Raw genomic sequence first — 19,644 nt, 5'->3', positions numbered from 1 at the left:
CTTGACATAGCGCCTTCAATCAGATTCCATTTTTTCCTCCCTGGTACCTTTGAGGAAAAAACCCAATACAAACTCAGAGTTTATTCTTTTTTTTTTTTTTTTTAATTTTTTTTTTTTTTTCTGATTTCATGTCTGGAAAATAAATGAAAATACCCATCATGGGGAATAAGTGTTTTTAAAAAGGGGTAGGGGGAATTAAGGCCCAGTGACTCCCTACAACACCACAGACTGATGTTCTATCAAAAGCTGAGAATTATGGTTCTTTTTGAAAAACCCCATAGCATTGAATACATATGTAAAACCACATAATCTCTCAGTTGTGGGGGTGGCTCCTTTATTAAACAAAGCAACACCCTGAATTCCTACCCAGAGATTATCATCTTATTCGTGGGGATGTAAGATCCATTTTCACCCAAAACTATATGAAAATTACCACCACAACTACCACACATCTGATACGCTCATATTACAATTTGAAAGCCAAACACCCAAAACTTCAAATGATGGGTTCCCTAGAAACAGGAAAGTGGTTTGGTACAGAAGGACAGTTTATATTTTTCACCTAAATATGACAATATCCTCTACCACAATCCAGTAGGAAGTCATATTTGGATCTGTAATAATATTCTCTAACCCCGAGCAGGTGGGGAGACATTTGAAGGAATTCCAGTGCCATACGCAGGCAGAGACAATACTGTATCTTTTTCAGTCCAAGTATGATGAAAAAATAAATTTTTCTTTTTAAGAAAAAAAATTCCCTTAAAAACTTGTGGTACATCCTGTACAGACATAGACGTGCCTATCTCAGATGTCAGCCAATCAATGGCTTAAACTCAGGAGATGTAAATGATACTATTTATTCACCGCTTGTGAATTATTTGCAAGACAACTTCCTTTTAATATTCGATTCTTCTTCTTTCCCTTTACCCACCACATTTCGAAGCTATTTGGGGCATGATAAATTCAGTTTCTTTCCGTTGGTACTGAGGAGATGGTGTTTTTCCCTGTCAAGGTTGTATGTTATGTTTTTATTGTTCTGAAACATGTGTAGGTGGGTCCCAGACCCCACACTGGGGATTTTTCCACAGGCTTCCCATAACAGTTACAGTCTCAGGATTCAGCCATCAATGCTGTGGTTCATAAAATCCTTCAATATTGTTAAGTCATTATTTAAATTCCCATAAGTTGTAGCTTCAGAATTCCATATTTTATACTTGAAAGGATTTTTTTTTTAAGAAAATTCATTATTGAGTGGTAAAAACCTTTAAGAAGATGGAATAAATAACTCTTTGTAGCAAAAAAGAACAATAAAATATCTGAGATCTGCTCCAAAAATATACATGATTATCATTGCTCTAAATCAGCTAGTATCTTTTCCATTCCTAAGCCAACACTCTTGTTGAAGCTCAGAATGACTTTTCACAAATGTCTTGTAACAGGTTCCTCATTGGTTTCTGTGTTTCTAGCCCTTCTTTCACTTCCAAGAGTCTTGTTCATGTCTCCTCGGCTCATATATCACTGAGGGCTCCCCATTCCCAATGGAATCAAGCCCAGGCATTCAAGGTCCTCTAATCATGGACCATACCTTCAGACTTTCATGCCTGGCTCCTCTCCCATGTGCCAACCCAAAGAAACCACTCCTCAGTGCTGGCCCCCTGCGTGCCTGTTTCTCCTTCCCTGACACTGGTCCATCCAGTCCTGGCCCCAGGACTCTGGAGGCCTTCACCCAGACCGAGTCTGACAGTGAGCATACCCTTTCTTCTCTGTGAAGAGTGAGCAATGCCGTTTCATCCTCCCCTCCCCACCTCTGGCCAAGCCCCAGTTTGCTCCTCATCTGTAGAACCAGGCCTACACGGTGGATTACTGTGTCATTTGCTGGGTCCTATAATTTTGTTGAGAGAGCCAAGAGAAAAACTGGGATTCAATATTTCCAGAGAATAGAAAAGTAAATTCTCAAATATTTACTGTCACCAACACAAAACTAGGTCATTTTTCTTTTTCTTAAGATTGATTGATTGATTGATTGATTTATCTGACAGAGATCACAAGTAGGCAGAGAGGCAGGCAGAGAGAAGGGGAAGCAGACTCCCCACTAAGCAGAGAGCCCATGCGGGGCTCGATCCCAGGACCCTGAGATCATGACCTGAGCCGAAGGCAGAGGCTTAACCCACTGAGCCACCCAGGCACCCGGTCATTTTCCTTAATACAAAACAGAAATGTGTGATGTGGGAAGCGAACCTTTGGCATTTGACAGAACTGAGAGTAGTGCTGACTTCTTAGTGATTCAGATCCGTGGATGGCTGGTGGGCGGACTGGAGCCCTGCTCTGCACAGGGCGTCCATCAGAATCAGTGGGAGAGTTGGGCCCCACCTCCGGGGCCCTGGCAGAGAGGGCTATACTCTGTGAGTCATACGGTCCCCAAGTGGACAAGGAAAGCACATGATGGAGCTGAAGGTAGAATTTGTTGCTTGATCACAGGTGTCAGGACAGCCAGTAAAACCACATCAGGAAGATCCACCAAATATTGTATTAATTTTTAAATAACTTAGAGCAATATTTCCCAGTGGGTGATGCTTTAGTTTTTTCGCTTGTTTGGGTTGGTTCAGTCATACTGGGGAGCATATGGAAGAACTTTTTTTATGCAGGGAGAACATTTTTAAAGGCTTTTTAAAAATACTAGTTTTACTGAGGGATATTTGACAAATAAAATTGTAAAAAATTTAAAGTAAAAGTTGTGGTGATTTGATACATTCATATATACTGTGAAAGATCCCCCAATCCAGTTCTTTAACACATCCAGCCCTACACATATTCATCTCTTCTTTCTTCCTTCCTTCCTTCCTTCCTTTCTTTCTTTCTTTCTTTCTTTCTTCCTTCCTTTCTTTCTTTCTTCGTTTCTTTCTTTCTTTCTTTCTTGCGAGACCATTTAAGTTCAACTCTCTTAGCAACTTTCACTTATACAATAGAGTGTTCTCAACGATAGTCACCGTGTTGTATGTTGGCTCCGCACACCTTACTCATCTTATCGCTGGAGGTTTGTGTTCTTTAACCAGCCTTTCCCTTTTCTCCTCACCTCCAGCTTCTGGCAGCCACTTTTCTACTCTTTGTTTCTGTGAGTTCAACTTTTTAAAAAATTCCGCATACAGGTGGTACCATGCTGTATTTGTCCTCCTCCGTCTGGCTTATTTCAGGTAGCATAATCCTCTCAAGGTCCATCCCTGCTGTCACAAATGGCAGGATTTCCTTCTTTGTCGTGGCTGGGTAATATCCCACAGGATATCCGTACACCACATCTTCCTTATCCATTTGTCCACTGACAGAAACGTGGGTTGATTCCATAGCTTGGCTATTGTGAATAATGGTGCAATGAGCCTGGGAGCTCAGATTTCTTTTCTTTTCTTTTTCTTTCTTTCTTTCTTTCTTTTTTTTTTTTTTTTTTAAGATTTTATTTATTTGTTTGACAGGCAGAGATCACAAGCAGGCAGAGAGGCAGGCAGAGAGAGAAGAGGAAGCAGGCTCCCCGTCGAGCAGAGAGCCTGATGCGGAACTCCATCCCAGGACCCTGGGATCATGACCTGAGCCAAAGGCAGAGGTTTAACCCACTGAGCCAGCCACGCACCTCTCGGATATCTTTTCAATATCTTCTTTTCACTTCTTTTGGATGTGTACCCACAAGTGGAATTGCGGGATCATATACTATCCTATTTTTAATCTTTTGAAGAATCTCACACTGTTTTCCACAGTGACTACACCAATTTATATTCCCACCACCAGTGCCCCAAGTTTCCCTTTATACCAACTCCTCACCAACATTTATCTCTTGTTTTCTGTTTTGTTTTGTTTTTACTTAAAAGAAACTCATTTTTATGTATCCCCTGCAGAGGGAGATCCCTTCTGAGTTTGGACAGTGGTGACTGAACGTGAACATCCTCTGGTTTTCCATTTAACATTTTGTTACCTTAGGTAGCTCAGAAGATAAAGGCTTTCTCCTTTACCCTTCCGTGACAATCTCAGATGAAGATCAACATCACCTGGCCGTCCCCTTGTCCACCTCCTTCTCTTCCTAGGGGAGTCATCATTGCAGTCGCTGTCACCTCAAGACCCCTCAGGCTCATCTCTTGTCTGTCTGATGACAGTCATTCTAACAGGGGTGAAGATACTTCATTGTAGTTTTTAAAAAATATTTTATTTATTTATTTGAGAGAGAGACAGTGAGAGAGAGTATGAGTGAGGAGAAGGTCAGAGGGAGAAGCAGACTCCCCGTGGAGCTGGGAGCCCAATGCGGGACTCCATCCTGGGACTCCAGGATCATGACCTAAGCTGAAAGCAGTCGCTTAACCAACTGAGCCACCCAGGCGCCCTTCATTGTAGTTTTTTAAAGTAATTACATGCCTACTTTTTTTATTTCTTTCACTTTATGGCAAGTGAGGTTGGCATTTCATTCATGGTCATGATATAAAGGATATTTTTGAATATAATAATTTAAGTGCAAATGAGAAAATTTAAAATGAAGTATTTCTAAAATAACGATACCATGGTGTTGATAAGGCAAAAATGTGATGGTAATATGAGAAGGGCAGAACTTGGGGAAACACTGGTATGTGACATGATGCCACCTCTCTTTCATTGTTTTCACCAGAGATCCCCACCCCCCTGCCCCAGAGAAGCTCCGGAGAAGGTCAAAAGCAAGAAGCTTTTGTTTAATACATTTTCCATCTGGATTCATATGTGAGAAATGTTCAAAACGCTCTTAAGATGCTTCTAGCAGAAGATCTGTTCCCCATCAACATGGGACATGTTTCTGCAAGAAACCACGTCTATCTCAAGTTACCTCAACTGCTCAGTGAGGTGATCATCAAAGGTAGGTTCACACAGGCCCTGGGAGAATGCCAGAGGATCCCTCATGGCTGACGAGGATGAGATATCTATCTGTATTTATTTTATCTAAAATGCAGAAAAATAAATTTTACTAATGATTAATAGGCACACTGACAGAGCAGACATCTATTTTGTAAGTATGTACAGTTGGGGGTCGGACAGTAAACACCATTTTATGAATCAGATGTTTAGTCAAAATGGTTCAGTCACTACCATATATGAGAAAAAACATACTGTTGGTGTGTTTGCAGTCTGTCGCTCTAGGCACACCTGCTCTCTCTCACTCTGTTCCTGAGGGAAGACAGAAGACTCTGAAGAATTCACTCCTGAAGAAAAGAAGGATGTCCAAGAGGTCTCCCTCACATGGGAGGAATCCTATGCTGTCTTTTTACAGCCCTTTGGAAATCTCAAAACCCAACCATCTTATTTGAGTTCCAAATTTAAAAAGGAAAGACAACCCAGGCCACAGATGGACTATGTTCCCCAATTTTTTCACTATACATTTATAACTCAGAATTTATTTTCCCGTAAAAATGGTTTATAGTAATTCATTTTCTTAGAAAATATTTATTTAACACTCAGTGTGGCAGAAGTAGTTGCAAAGACAATTTACAGATTATAATGCTGTTACAATGCTAGTGATTTAAGTGGAACAAAAATTGGATAAGAATAGTTTATGTTGAAGCACAGGGAAAGCCACAAGAATGAGAACTGGAAATTCTTGCAAACACTTTGAAAAGGTCCCCTAGTCCGCTTCCAGGACATGAAAGAGGCACCGAACTAGCTTTCTCTTGTACAGGTTCCCTGCAAAACTCACAGCTCTTCCCCTCTTCAGTACTGAAGTATCACTAGTATGCTCTTTTCGCTTACACTCATGGGTAGGGTCTATTTTGGGTCAGTGAAGAGGGGAAAAACTTCCCCCACCATAGCAGCTCTTCATTACATAGGGGTCTGCTTATAATTAACCCTTTCTTGTGTCGTTCAAAAAGGAGGTTTTTAACACACCTCCCAGAGATCATTCAGCTTGTGCTGGGAATTGGAGGTCTATCGGTCCCTGTGGGGGTAATAAAAAGTCCCAGAGGCCCACTAGGTAAGGGAAGGGCACACCTTGCCGGAATGCTGTTTAGTTCACAGTTGACAAAGACCCAGGAGGAATATTTTTCCCCGCATATTGGAGCAGTGCCCACATCAGATTCATTGTTTAAGCTGGGTTGCTCCTTCCCAAAGAACTTAGCATCCATGGGACAATGTGGGAATTTATGGATATTTTAAAGTTCCATCAACACATCACAAAGGTGCTAGAAGAGACTGGTGGTACATAAACCACAGCTGTAACCACTTGCGGAACACGACAGTGGCCCGGAGAAGTAGGGATGAGAAACCGCTCTCTCTGTAGGTTTCTGCCTCCCAGCGCACATACGGACAACATGATCCACGCCAGTTCGTGCTGGAGACCGACTGCACATGACTGCCTGCCCTTGCAAACGAGTGACCGGGATACCACCGAGGGCGACAGAAGCGCACCACCTCCTGCTTTCCTTCAGTCTCTGCTCCCCAACACTCTCACCTCCACCCTGCCTCCCCCTCCCCAATGGCCTTCCCCCTCCACCCCCACTAGCTTGCAAGGAACACTAAGCAGAAAACAACCGGAAACATTGCAGGAAGAACACACTCTGAAGTTGTTCCAGACCCTCCCGTCCACTTGAAATGTTGTTTTCCTCCGAGAGACCTTCCCTGACCCTCAGTCACCCTCTGTCACAACCTCCCGCTCTCATGCTTGATTCTTTCTTGGCACTGTGAGTCTTCCGAAGTCGTTTCTACCTTGTTTCCTGGAGATGTATGGCTTTTGTGAGTGGGAAACGTGTCTGTCCCGCTCATTCCAGTGTCTCCAGGGTCTAGAACAGTGCCTGGCCCCAGAAGGTGCTCAGGAAATAAATGTCCACTAAACAAATTCCCTGAAATACCCAGCAAGATGATACAGACGTTCAGTACATGTTAGTCAGAAGACAGAAAGCACTTAGCAAGTGGTGGTTATTATGTTTTTATGATTAAGTTGTTGGTACCCAGAAAAAAAAAAATTACCTGGCCTCTAGGATTTGACAATATTCTTTCCCAGCCCAGCAAAATGATTTGGTTCCTCTTGCTTCTCCCTGACCCTTAAAATAAAATTCTACTTGAGCCTGAGAATTGCACCCACAGCCACAGTCCCAACACATCTGTGAATTAGCAATGCAGGCTTAGTGCTACGATGTACGGTCTCCTTTGAGAGTATGGGGTGAAAAATCCCCACAGGCTTGGCCTCAGCTTTCTTTGTTCACATTGTTTGCTTTGAAGACCTTAACACGATGCTGAGAAATCAATACGCAGGGAGCTGCCGACCCTGTGTATGTCTCCTTCTGATTCTCCTCTGGGAGGCTTGGCTCACTCCAATGCACTGATAAGTCATGTAGTGCCCAGCTCTGTCTGCAAATTAAGGCTTTGTAAGTAATCAAGGAACACCAAGTTTAGCGTGCTGTGGATTTTCCATCCTGAGTGTCATTAGATGAAACGAAAGTACACATTACAGGTTTGTGTAATGAACAAGCCTCAAGTTAGGTTTGCCGTGATAGGGTTATCAGTCATTGCACAAATTAATTATTTAGGAAAGCACTTTTTACAGTGGGTTTTCATTTAAGTTTTGCCCCTTGATATATGTGTATGAGAATGACTAATCCATCGGACACTGCTACTGTACTTGTGCATCTATCACTATCGGGCCTTTTTTTCGTAATTGGTTTATTAATTATAGCATCTTAATGATCTGTTTAAAATAAATAAACCATTTGCACCATTTCAAAGGTATTTTGTGAGGCTCAGCTGATATTAAAATAGCACCAGCCTTATGTGCTTTTTCAGCAAGTGACCTAATTAGTTAATAAAGTAATTGAATATTAAAAAGGATGTTGCAAGTGATTAAAATTTAAGAGCCTTCAGAATGTTATTAAAGCTATAAATCATACATCACTGTTTTAATTTGCATAGCTACAGAATTACTAATGGTCCCACGTGCACACGGGGCTTGGCAATTAGTCCTTTAACAAAATGTTGGTGATGTTGAGGTACCAAATTCTTTCAAGCTCTTTTGATAGCTACATAGAAACCTGCTTTTGCCAGATTAAATATCTAACTGTTGAAATTGCTGCTGGCTCCCTTTGACAAGTACAGACATCCATTCACTCAACAAATATTTATGATACCCACTGCGTCCAAGAACTATGTTGTAAGTGTTGAGTATAACGGTAAGCCAAACAGACACAGTCCTAATGGAATTTAGGGACTGGAGATATCAGTCATGCACTTCCCTAAATTCATGTGTATTACAAAAGGTGATAACAAGCTACAAAGGAAAAGTATAGGATGTCCCAAAAGGATTTTGCTGGCGAAATCTGAACTCCTCTGCTAAATTAGGGACCAAACACTTACTTCCAGGTGAACAGACAGGGACTTCACCCAGCAGGTTGGGAAGTTTTATTCAAGCAAGAAATGCTTCATGAATCTACCAGTGGTGTGTAGGAAGGACTGGCTGAAACTGTTGGTTGTTTACTCAAGAGCCTTTGTTCTTTCCTGGCTATCAGAATCCCATTCTCTTTGGCTACAGCACTAGTACTATGCTTAGGGAACGTAGGCCCAGGGATAAATGATGAAAAGTCTAAACCTATTATTGTAATTCCATTGCCCTTTGCCTGTGGATTGGTTTATGGTGGATGTGTTCTGATGAACTCTAAGAGGATTTCTGGAAGGATCTTCCTTGCTGATAAAAAGAGACACACAAGAACACACTTTCCCTCCATGCTTTTTATATCATCATTAGTGAAGGTAATACTTGGTGCTATAGCGGCCATATTGAGACCATGAGAGGGGAAGGCAAAACAACCAAACAGTACACACACACATCTGCCCACGTGTATGTACACACACACACACACACACACACACGCTAAACCTGAGAGCTCTGATATTGTTGAGTAGGCTGAACCAACTCTGGAAACTTTGGATATCCTACTACATGAAAGAATAAGTTTCAGTTGGATAGTCTCTTACTTGCCCCCTAAGACATCTTAACTAAACCAGATGGGTCAAAAATGAAGACACTGAAAGCTGAAAGACAAATTAAGAGGCTAATATAATTGTCCATTTGAGCAGTGTTACAACATTAAGCTATGGTGGGATGGAACAGGAGGAATGGAAAGTGAGGTCAAGAACAGAGCAGAGGCCTTGTGGACAAGATTCAACAGAATCTGTCAACGTACTAGTTATCCACGGTGCCAGGTAATAGTAATCGCCCTCAACTGAGCATTTCCCATGTTCCAGGCACTGTTGTAAGCACTTCACATGCAGTGCACATGGAATCATTTCAACAGTTCTATAAAATCCCACGAATTGTCACCATGGTTGAGTTCCGTTTCAGTCAGCCTTGGTTTGCCAAGTTGAAGTCCGGTAGCCTCTGCCACCACTAGTAGGTGAAAGCAGATGAGTTGTTTCTGACCCCTTGAGAGAGCCGCCGGCTATACTGCTGCCACCAACATATTTTTTTACTTCCTGACGCACAGAGAAAATGACACTATTTTAAGGCACACTGAAGGGAACTTAGGGCATCTGTGTGGGGCTTGGCAAAAGCCTTCATGATTCTTTCTCTTTATATTATATAATTATAAGAAAATAAAATTCAGAATTTAGGGAAGATATTAAATACTGAATTTGTATAAACTTTCCAAAAAATAATGTCTTTAATTTTTAATGAGAAATTAGCATTTGCTTTTTATGACTATAGCCTTTCACAACAGATTTTGTGCTTCAAATAGCAATTCCTGAAGAAGACTTTCGTAATCCAGTCACGATTCTTTAATCACAGTCTCTCCAAATTCTTGATATTCACCACGAACAATAAACCTTGTTCACACAAGTTAGTAATGCCAACAAAGTAAAACATTTTTTGAAGCCATTTCAAATTTTATAATATTTGAATCATATTTAAAGAATCTATCCGTTCCTTTTCTTTCACTCACAATTGCCCTATTGGAATTCCTTGAGATTGTGTGACTGGATTTCAAATCTTTGGGAACTTTTTCAAACCAAATTATTTCAAAATAATAAAAATGTTTTAATTCATAGACCACTCATGCATAGTTAGAGTAGTTACTAAGCACAGCCAACTTGGACACCTCTGAAAGGGCACGTCAGTCACAGAGGGAAGAATCCAATATGTGTGAAGACAGACTCGGTGCCTGCCAAGAACCTCTGTGCCCCCTCCCTGCCCCTGTTGAACTTGCGACTGGATGCACTTCGGCCTGCTGCTGTGCGTCTTGCGGGGCCAGCTCCCTGGGTGTGCAACCTGGACCACCATACAGGACCCCGCACTCTGAAGGACCCCATTCTTGGTTTCAGGCTTTGTTGTTGGCATCTTCAAATGATTTTTGAACAAGTAGCCCTGCATTTTCGTTTTTCACTGGGCCCTGCGAGTCATGTAGCTGGTGTTGGCATCTGGGGCACCTGGAACACACACTCCTCCAGTAGCAGCCACCCTGTGCCTTTGCCCACGATGGGCAATGGCATGCCTTTTGAGTCATGAAGCAACTTCTTAGGTTCTGTGTTCGGCTCCTTGACATGGGGCGTAACGATCTGGATATTATCAGGCTCACCAGGTTCAATGTTGACATGACCATGGGCTACATCTTCCTACCTTGTTCCACTCAGCCACCCTCGAGAGACCTTGATGAAGCTGTCGGTGCTTCTGGCTGGAGGTGACTGGTCCAGAGTTTCCAGGTGCTACAAGAACAGAGGCATCTATTATATCACTCTAGATGCCATGTATTTGGGCAGTCCTGTGCGGGGTGTGTTCCTCGGCATGTTAAATTCTGCCAAGAAGATCTCTGTGACCTGAAGGAGGTCTACCAGATCCTTGCGAATAGTTTTCAATATGAAGAGTTTGTATTAAATTTTGAATACCCACTCAAAGAGAATGTAGATTTGAGGTATGATCACTGAGGGTTAGATCTAGGAAGGACCAAAGTGGAAGGCAGAGCTGGAAGGGAACATTCTGAATCCTTCCAGGCTCTTCCTTCATGTGAGGGTTTAGAGCAGTTTCTCCCAAACGATTTGGAATCTGTATTACTTTTGGTTTGATGTCATACATAATATTGAACTCTCTATTAAAATGACACATATATATTGATATATAAGGATATATAGATGTGCATCTATATCTATCTATCTATCTATTTAAATAAAATAAGCAAAACAGTTCCAAGACAGTGAGGACAGATGACTCCCAACAGAGGTGAGGAAAGTTTCTGCCAAAACACTTTTCATGGAGCAACAGATGTGCTCAGATGACTCTGGAGACCGGGGAGAAAGAGGAGTAAGAGAACTCAGCTGAGGCATAATTGGACCTGGCAAGGGTAGGGAAGAAGCTGTACACAGGTCTAAGATTTCTCACAGGACTACCAAATGAACTAATTGCTTTCTGCCCTCAGAGGCAAAGATCACAAGTATGCATCAATCTTAGAACAAGGTCATACAAACAGAATCCCAACAGATATTCTTAAGTAAATACTATTTTATACTATTTTACATAAATACATACACAACATTCCCCATTACACAGTCTTACTGTTTTAGCAAGAATCGTGCACTGAGAACTCTATGGATGTTAACGGCATGAAGTCCTTTCCTTGCTCTGTACGGTGCGTGGGTGTGTGCGCACGTGCACAAGTGTGCAGTCATTAAGTGGTTCTTGTGGTTAAAGTACTCATCAGGTCTACATGCAGTGGAAGAAAACTATAACTGCATTCCTGCTTCTTAATATTCTGATTTTCTGATCTAAGCAAGTCTTCTGGCATTTATAAAATGGTCTGGCCCTCTTGCTACCAGTCAATGGCTTTCCAAGGATCATGAGAAACCTATAAAAGTATATCAGTAAAAAAGTATAAAAGTAATAAAAGTAACCAGTATAAAAGTATAAAAGTAACCAGTATAAAAGTAAACCCAGGCAGCACCAAAATAACAGGAGTGGCTTTTTGCAAGAGTCATAAGGTAAGGGAGGAGACAGAAGAAGGAAATACACTCTGTGTTCCTACATTGCTAAAATGTTATGCTCTGCCTTATGATATATTTGAACCCAGATCCCTTTATAAGTCCCTTTTTCTGGTAAATCTCATCTCTGGACATGGGGGCAGGAAGGGAGGACCTTCTGGACTTCACATTCATGAAGATTCCACATACAGACTTGGGGCTCTATTTCTTTCTTTCTTTTTAAGATTTTATTTATTTGACAGAGAAAGAGAGAGATCACAAGTAGGTAGAGGGGCAGGCGGAGAGGAGGAAGAAGGCTCCCTGCTGAGCAGAGAGCCCAATGTGGGGCTCCATCCTAGGACCCTGAGCTGAAGGCAGAGGCTTAACCCACTAAGCCACCCAGGCACCACTTGGGACTCTATTTCTAAATGAGGCTACACACCTACTCACAGGTACACAAAGAGGATGGAATGCTATCTTTCAACTTGAATTTTTAAAATATACTGCGAAGTTTGCAACTTGGCTTTGACCTTTCTTCATTTTTTTTTTTTTTAGTATATTGGGAGTCTCCAATAATGGAAGTGGCTGGGCCCTCTCTCAACCTTGAAGGGATGTGTGTGTGTGTGTGTGTGTGTGTGTGTGTGTGCATCTTTTTATGTGTATTTTTCCTCCAGTGCACATTTTCATAACTGGATTGGATGTAACATGCTCAATTAATTAGGGAATACATTTTTATTACCAACACTACTGCTGGTTATAATTCGAACTCTATAAGGAACTGGCCAACCAGGCAGATTAGCATGAACTGGTTCATGACTGGAGGGGAACAAAGATGTGTGGCCAACACATCTGCTTTGCATGTTTGTGCTTTGTTTATCATAAAACAGGTGATAATGATAAGGACGTGTAAGAAGCACAGTTGTTAATGATAGCGCCAGTAGAGAGTGCGAACAAAAGCCATGACTTTTGAGCAAAAGCTAGATGTAAATTAAACTCTGGATTTGTTCAGAGTTGAGGTTTTATAGCTATACATTGACGGCATTTAGAAAGACCTTTGGTGTTGAAATTCCTGCAAGAATAATTTCATCACTTCAAGTGTGAAACTCCCCAGTCACTGAACCCAACTCTTCCCACTGAAGCAACTGCTTCATAGTATTGTCTTTGCTAATGTGACCATTTTATTACAGACACTGTGTGTATTATAAAACACATGAAACTTATATAATGCAGCATTTACTAACACACAGGTACATGGATCACTTGTGGCACATGAGGGGTCTGCAGATAAAATGCATGAAGACAAACATTTTAATTTCAATAGTTGTATATTTCTTTTAATGTGTACTTTCAATTTAGGGCAAATTTTCTCACTTGCCATTGATGGTAGTGATGTACAGCTTCTTTTTAAGTGTAAGCTAAAAAGTGAGTCAATCTATAGAAAAACACTGAATAATTAAGCAGTAGTCTGCTTAGGATAAAGCAAAAATGGTGAAAGAGCTCTGCAATTGACCCATGTTTTGGAAAAAATGAACTATGTAATAAAAAGAAAGAAGATGTGGGCTTTGGGTTGAGTTTCTGATGGTGATGATGGCCACACTGAGCCATCCTGGAGACCAGTGCCACACACATGTAAGGCTGCTGCCTGATGCCCCAGGAGCGTGCTTTTCCACGTGACACTAATTGGCCCACACAGGAGTGAAACCATGACCCTTCCCTCATTAGCCACATGCTCAGACCAGCTGAGCTAGCTCACTCTGGGTCACTGGGGTCCCATGTAGGAAATTACCATTCCAGTGCCCTGTGGTCCTCTCGTAACCCCAACTAATGAATGTCCCGTGGAGCCTAATGTCAATCCTGGGGGAGCACACTGCTCTCCCAGAAGTGGAGAAGTTGATGATATTCCGATGTTTTAACCCAGGGAAAGCTAAGTAAGAAAGCACGGAGAACTCAAGAAGCCTGAGAACAATCTTTCGAACACCTGTGTGCTAGAAAAAAGGATGACAACAGCATTCTGCTCTGTCCATCGTTTGCCAGGCCAGGTTTCAGGACACAGAGTGCAGGCACAGGGAAGTTAAGAATGCTAAGCATCTCACAGCAAGCTCATCACGGTATAAATGACTTAAAATTAAGTGCTTGCTGTCTGGACCAACCACTATCTTTCACCAACCCTATGAGGTACGTTTGATATAGGTTAATCCCTATTTTAGAAATCAGGAAGTTGAGGCTCTGAAGTAACTAGTGCAGGAGCCTACAATAGTGAACTCCTCTCAGGATTGCTGTATTCTGGAAATTAACACATTATCAAGTTGAAGGGAAATTCTACAAGATGGACAGACAGCTTGCCAAACCTTTCTGCTTGTGTCCCCTTTCAGGTCTCAGAAGAAAGACTGTAAGCCTTCAAGTACTCTTTATTTTTCTTTGCTTTAGCACATCCATAGTTTAGCCCTGACAAGAGTTTAGGAAGATGAATTACTATTTAAAAAAAAAAAAAGATGAATTTATAGTCAAGGCCAAGAGAACGCATTTTTCCCAAATGTTGGAAAACATTGGAAGGAAAGGGACAGCAGATTTTCTAATGCATATTGAAGAGCTGGGAAAGACCACTGTGTTACTCCAGCTGCTTTTTAACAAGGCTATTGGATTGATACCCCTTCTAGGGCCAAACTTACTGGTGGATGAAATACCTCCTGGTGCTCACTTGGCGGCCACTATTCCCACAGTCCCAGTGGGCCTGCTGCCCTGGGGGTGCCCACCAACCTTATCCTCTGGAAGCCATGAAGCCCTGTGTGCATGTTCACTTCCAGCTAAAGAACAGTAGGAATCAGAAGGGACTAGAGACACTTGAAGCAGATCACCAAACCATATTTTAAGACAGCCCTCTGGTTTCTGATTAATCAGAGGGGATGACTCAGCTTTGTCTGTTTCCTGGTCAGTGCTTGAGAAATTTAATATTTTTAAGTTACAGCTGGCTAATAATAAACTCAATAGTCAGACCTAGATAGTATCCCAAATTTGCCAATGATTAGCAAAGAGATGTTGGCAATTTACTTTCTATTTTTTTGTGGGTTTTTAAAAAGATTTTATTTATTTATTTGAGAGAGAGAGAGAGAGTGCGAGCGCATGCACGCACAAGCAAGGGAGGGGGCAGAGGGAGAAAGTGAAGCAGACTCCCTGCTGAGCAGGGAAGCCCAAAGCAGGGTGATCCCAGGACCTCGATATCATGACCTGAGCCGAAGGCAGATGCTTAATTAACCAACTGGCCACCCAGGCGTCCCGAGTTACTTTTTGTTTTACTTGCCTCACTTATGTAGCAGAGATAAAAATCTTTCTCTTATGGCGGTTGTATTTGAATAAGTATTTGAATTTGAATAAGTATTGAATTTGTATTTGAATAATGCCTATAATATGCTTGGCACAGGGCTGAGATGCTCAAATATGACAGTATTTCTTATTGCCTGATCTGTCTGCTGCCCCTTCACATAGCATGATTGAGTGAAATGTGGTACAAGTTATGATAGTCCAAAAAGGCACAAGATAAATTTTTAAATTATAATCTTATATTTAATTATTCATTTGGAGACCTTACCTATTTATTATTTCATATTTGGCAATCCTCTTTATTATATGCTTCTGAGAAATTATTTCTTGAGATAGAGGGGACATGGTCTTTTGAAGGCCTTGACATGAAGTGCTAGGAGACTCACTACCACTGACCACCCACCCTTCATACCCCCCGAGTCCAGCCTAAAACAACAGACTTTTCTGTGTCCATTATAAGTTTTCCTTTGATTCAGGAGCATATTTGTTTAGTCTCAGAGTGGAGACCCAAGTCTGGTCATGGACCCATAAGACAGATGCAACCTATCTCATAAGTGGGCTCTCAGGCATCAATACTGGGTAGAACTGAATTGTTTCCAAAAGTGAGACAACTGCTGAGAAATGGGAGCACTGAGATGGTTTCCCCGGGGTACTCCTTAGCCAGCAGCTGGGAAGAGGCTGGGTGGAGCTGACCAGATGCGTGAGACCATGATGTGAGACCAGTGACAGCCACTCTGAAACAGGGGACGCTGAGCAAGCTCGCTGTTCACCACTCTTCTCCAAGCACATTCAGTGGCTGATTGCCATCAGTCAGCTTTCCTAGGCTTCAGATTAGGCAAATCCAATATTGGGAAGAAACTTTTTTTTTTTTAAGATTTTTTTTTTATTTATTTGACAGATCACAAGTAGACAGAGAGGCAGGCAGAGAGAGAGAGGGGGAAGCAGGCTCCCCGCTGAGCAGAGAGCCCGATGCAGGCCTCGATCCCAGGACCCTGAGACTATGACCTGAGGCAGAGGCTTTAACCACTGAGCCACCCAGCCGCCCGGGAAGAGGCGTTTGTACTGCCACTTGGGTTGATTATAGCTTGTTTCTCCTCTATCATCTAGGCTCAGACTGGTGAGCTTTTAACGGTGACTGGTAGCGGTAGCCCACGGAGACTCACGTCCTTCTGGGGACTCCAGTTTCGCCATTCTCTTGAACCCACTGCCACCTAGCGGCGGCTGAGCAGACTGAGGAGTGCTTCTCCCGCTCCGGAAAGAATGTGGTGAGGCAATAAACTTCTTGTCCTTGCCATTCAAATCCAGGAAGCTTAGGAAAAGATAATAGGTATCTCTCCTTCCACCGGCTTCCATCCCCCTGCCCATATTTAACTGTCACCGTACATTTTAAATGTCAAGCTAGCTGACTCTTCTGCCTTTATTTTGATTAATGAGGACATTCTCATTTAATCAGAAGTCTTTGAGATACAAAACAAACAAGCAAGGGGGAGAATTGGAGTATGTGGGTCTCGCCTCTCTTCCCTCCACTGTATTGGTTAGAAAATTCTTGTATGTCAGCTAAACCCAGCTTAATATATTCTTTGAAGGCGGAGAATTGGGTCTTGATGGTTAACTTGAGGTTTCCCTAAGCATCAGTGTGATTTTTGTCTACCTTACCCAGGTGACTCAGTTCTGGAAGCACACAGAGGAGATCAAGTAGTCCACGTGGCAAATCTTGGGGCAGTTCAACTTCCGGTACATGCACAGAAGGAAGCTGGTGACAAATTCAAATATTTCCGGAACCATGTGAGGATCAATTAATCAAATGTGGTCAAACCCTTAGAGGGAGCAGAGTGAAGGGTGACCTTAGCATGACGAGAGGGGGTTAATGCCAGTGAGCTACTAGGTAGAATAAATTCACAGGGCAATTACCACTGCTTGGAGCTTGGAAGAGATAATTCATGATGTGGGCCTAGCTCCTTTTCTAAGAAGGAGTCTCTGATAAACATGGAGGAACAAAGTCACCCCAAGAAGACTTGATGTAGATGCGTGTGCTTTGGTAAAGAAAAGGCACAAGGCTACAACAATGAGATGGCAGAAGGCTTGAAACACATTAGCTTTCAAGGGGTGTCTTCACTTGGTAATAAACTCCCCTGCCTCCTCCCCTCCCCTCCCCTTCAAAATCAGCAGAGACAAAGCAGTCAGTACATTAATACAACCATATTTATTACAGTTTCCAGACTCCCATATGACACATACCTAAAGCAGAACACTGCAAACTGACGTTATTAGCAGCAATCCTCCCTAAACATGAAGAATTTAGGTGAACTTCACAATTGGGAGTAATTTCAAGACAAGATTATAAGTTATGGTTTTTCTTTTAGCAGCTGGTATATGAATGCTGAAACTATAAATACAGAGAGTCATCCAGGTTAGCCTTGTCTTAAAAAACATTAATAAGTCACGGAGCAGAGGGGTATCCCCAGGGCTGCCAAACAGAAGGCTAATGTCTTTAGATGTCAGTATGAAATAAGCAAATCACTTTTCAAGACATCGCTCACTATCTGTGTTCCTGTCAGGACAATAGAAGAAGAACTGGACAGCTGCCCTAGAACCTAGCTTACACAGAATTCAGCCAGATAATCATTTAAATAATACCTCCTAAGATTGTTTAGGCATTTTTTCCCCCCACAGCTCTAAAAACATAACATCAGACATAACATCAGACATTTGCTCCAAAGGATTAAAAATCAAAAGCAATTGCGATGTATTGGGAATAGCTTTTATAGCTTTCCTGAGGGACAGTTGCCATCTTTTCAGAGAGTGTTTTTAAAGCAGCACTAACTCTGGTAGCTTATCAAACTACTTTTCATTCTAAATAAATAAAAGACCAACTGAAGGTCTCAGGTGTACTTATTTCTTTTTCCCTAGATCTCTGAACCATCCAAAGCCATTCCTTGACAGATAGCTTTCATTTTTATTAGAGGAGTGCGAGATAAATTACAAACACTTGAAAAATACTCAAAACACTGAGAGTAAAAGAGGCACAACCCTTCCTCAGAGCCCAGGAACCTGTGACAGGAACCCCAAAGACTTATCTAAAATCCACCAACTCAATTTGCAAGAAAGTAATGACAGACCACCCACCTTTGCAACATAGGCACAGATAAGATTTTCTTGCTTTATAATCCCTAAGAAAAGCATCTGGGAGTTACTGCCCAGGAAAACATAGGTTGATGCATAGAAGCTCCTGAAAAGGGGCTGACTGAAGTTAGTACCTGGCACAGGAAGAGAAAAATTAAAACAGTTGCTAAACCATTATATCTATACCATGATACTCGAAGGTGAACCCTGGCCTTCCCATAGCAACCATTCCGTTCACAAAAAATACATAAAAATGGGAAAGATTTGGGGCAGCACCAGTGACAGCCGGCTGTCTTTGAATAACTTTAATTTTTCCTAAAGGCAAAAACTAAGAGAAAATTTACAGAATCGATTCTATTTCATGATTTTGCCCATGTCAGTGGCTTTGGGGATATTGCAAATAGAAATATAAAACCCCTCAGCATCAACTTAGGGTTCTATTTTTCCTCTCAAGGGGTAAGTGGTATTCCTAGACTTCTGTACACAGCTTCTGAGGATTAAAGACAGCTCATGGTTCATGCTTTGACAATCTCCTAAGGTATGCCTGGACAATTTCATCACAAGGAGAGATGAAGCCCCTCCTGACCCACCAACTCAGAGCAAGGATTCTCATGCACCTAGACTTTAATGTGAATGGTTTCTAGGCTTTCTGACTTGATATACACCATGCACAGACAGCAAGAAACTGACTGGTGTAAAGCCATCTGCCTTAGACATGGCTAACGCTGGCTACCCATCTCACAAATGGCCCGCCATCATAAGATGGTCTCTGAAAGAGCATAAATGCTGCCCAAGTTCTAGAACAAACAACCTAAAGCAGAAGTTCTCCTGGTGGTAGAGGCACAGGATCACCTCTGTGCACAAATAATGGCACATGAAATCACTCTGGGTGTGAAACCACATCTCCCGTGGCTCAGTGCTCCTGAGAAGACCTCAAGAAGTGCACAGGTACGCCCCATGAACTGTCTCGGAAATGGATTCCCATGTCTAGAGATTACTTTGAAGAACCCATGTTGGGTGTTCAAAAATAAGTACTATTCCTACTGAATGTCCTAAGCCCAAATCCCTGGAGAACACCTGAAACCAGTTTTGTTGCATTTTAGCTGTGTAGGGCACCCCTTCAAGTGAGCTCGTGGGGGCCTCCAGAACTCTACCATTCTGGCTGTTACTTTCCCTTTTTCTTTCCTTCTCCTGAGGAAGACTTCAGTTATTTTCATAGCAACTTATTAAAATGTTCTAGGTGATGACATATTTTGAGCAGCATATAAGTTAATA

The sequence above is a fragment of the Lutra lutra genome, chromosome 5 (genome assembly GCF_902655055.1).
Source record: "Lutra lutra chromosome 5, mLutLut1.2, whole genome shotgun sequence".
Classification (NCBI taxonomy): Eukaryota; Metazoa; Chordata; class Mammalia; order Carnivora; family Mustelidae; genus Lutra; species Lutra lutra.
The sequence above is the reverse complement of the archived record's forward strand: the minus strand, read 5'-3'. Positions refer to the sequence as shown.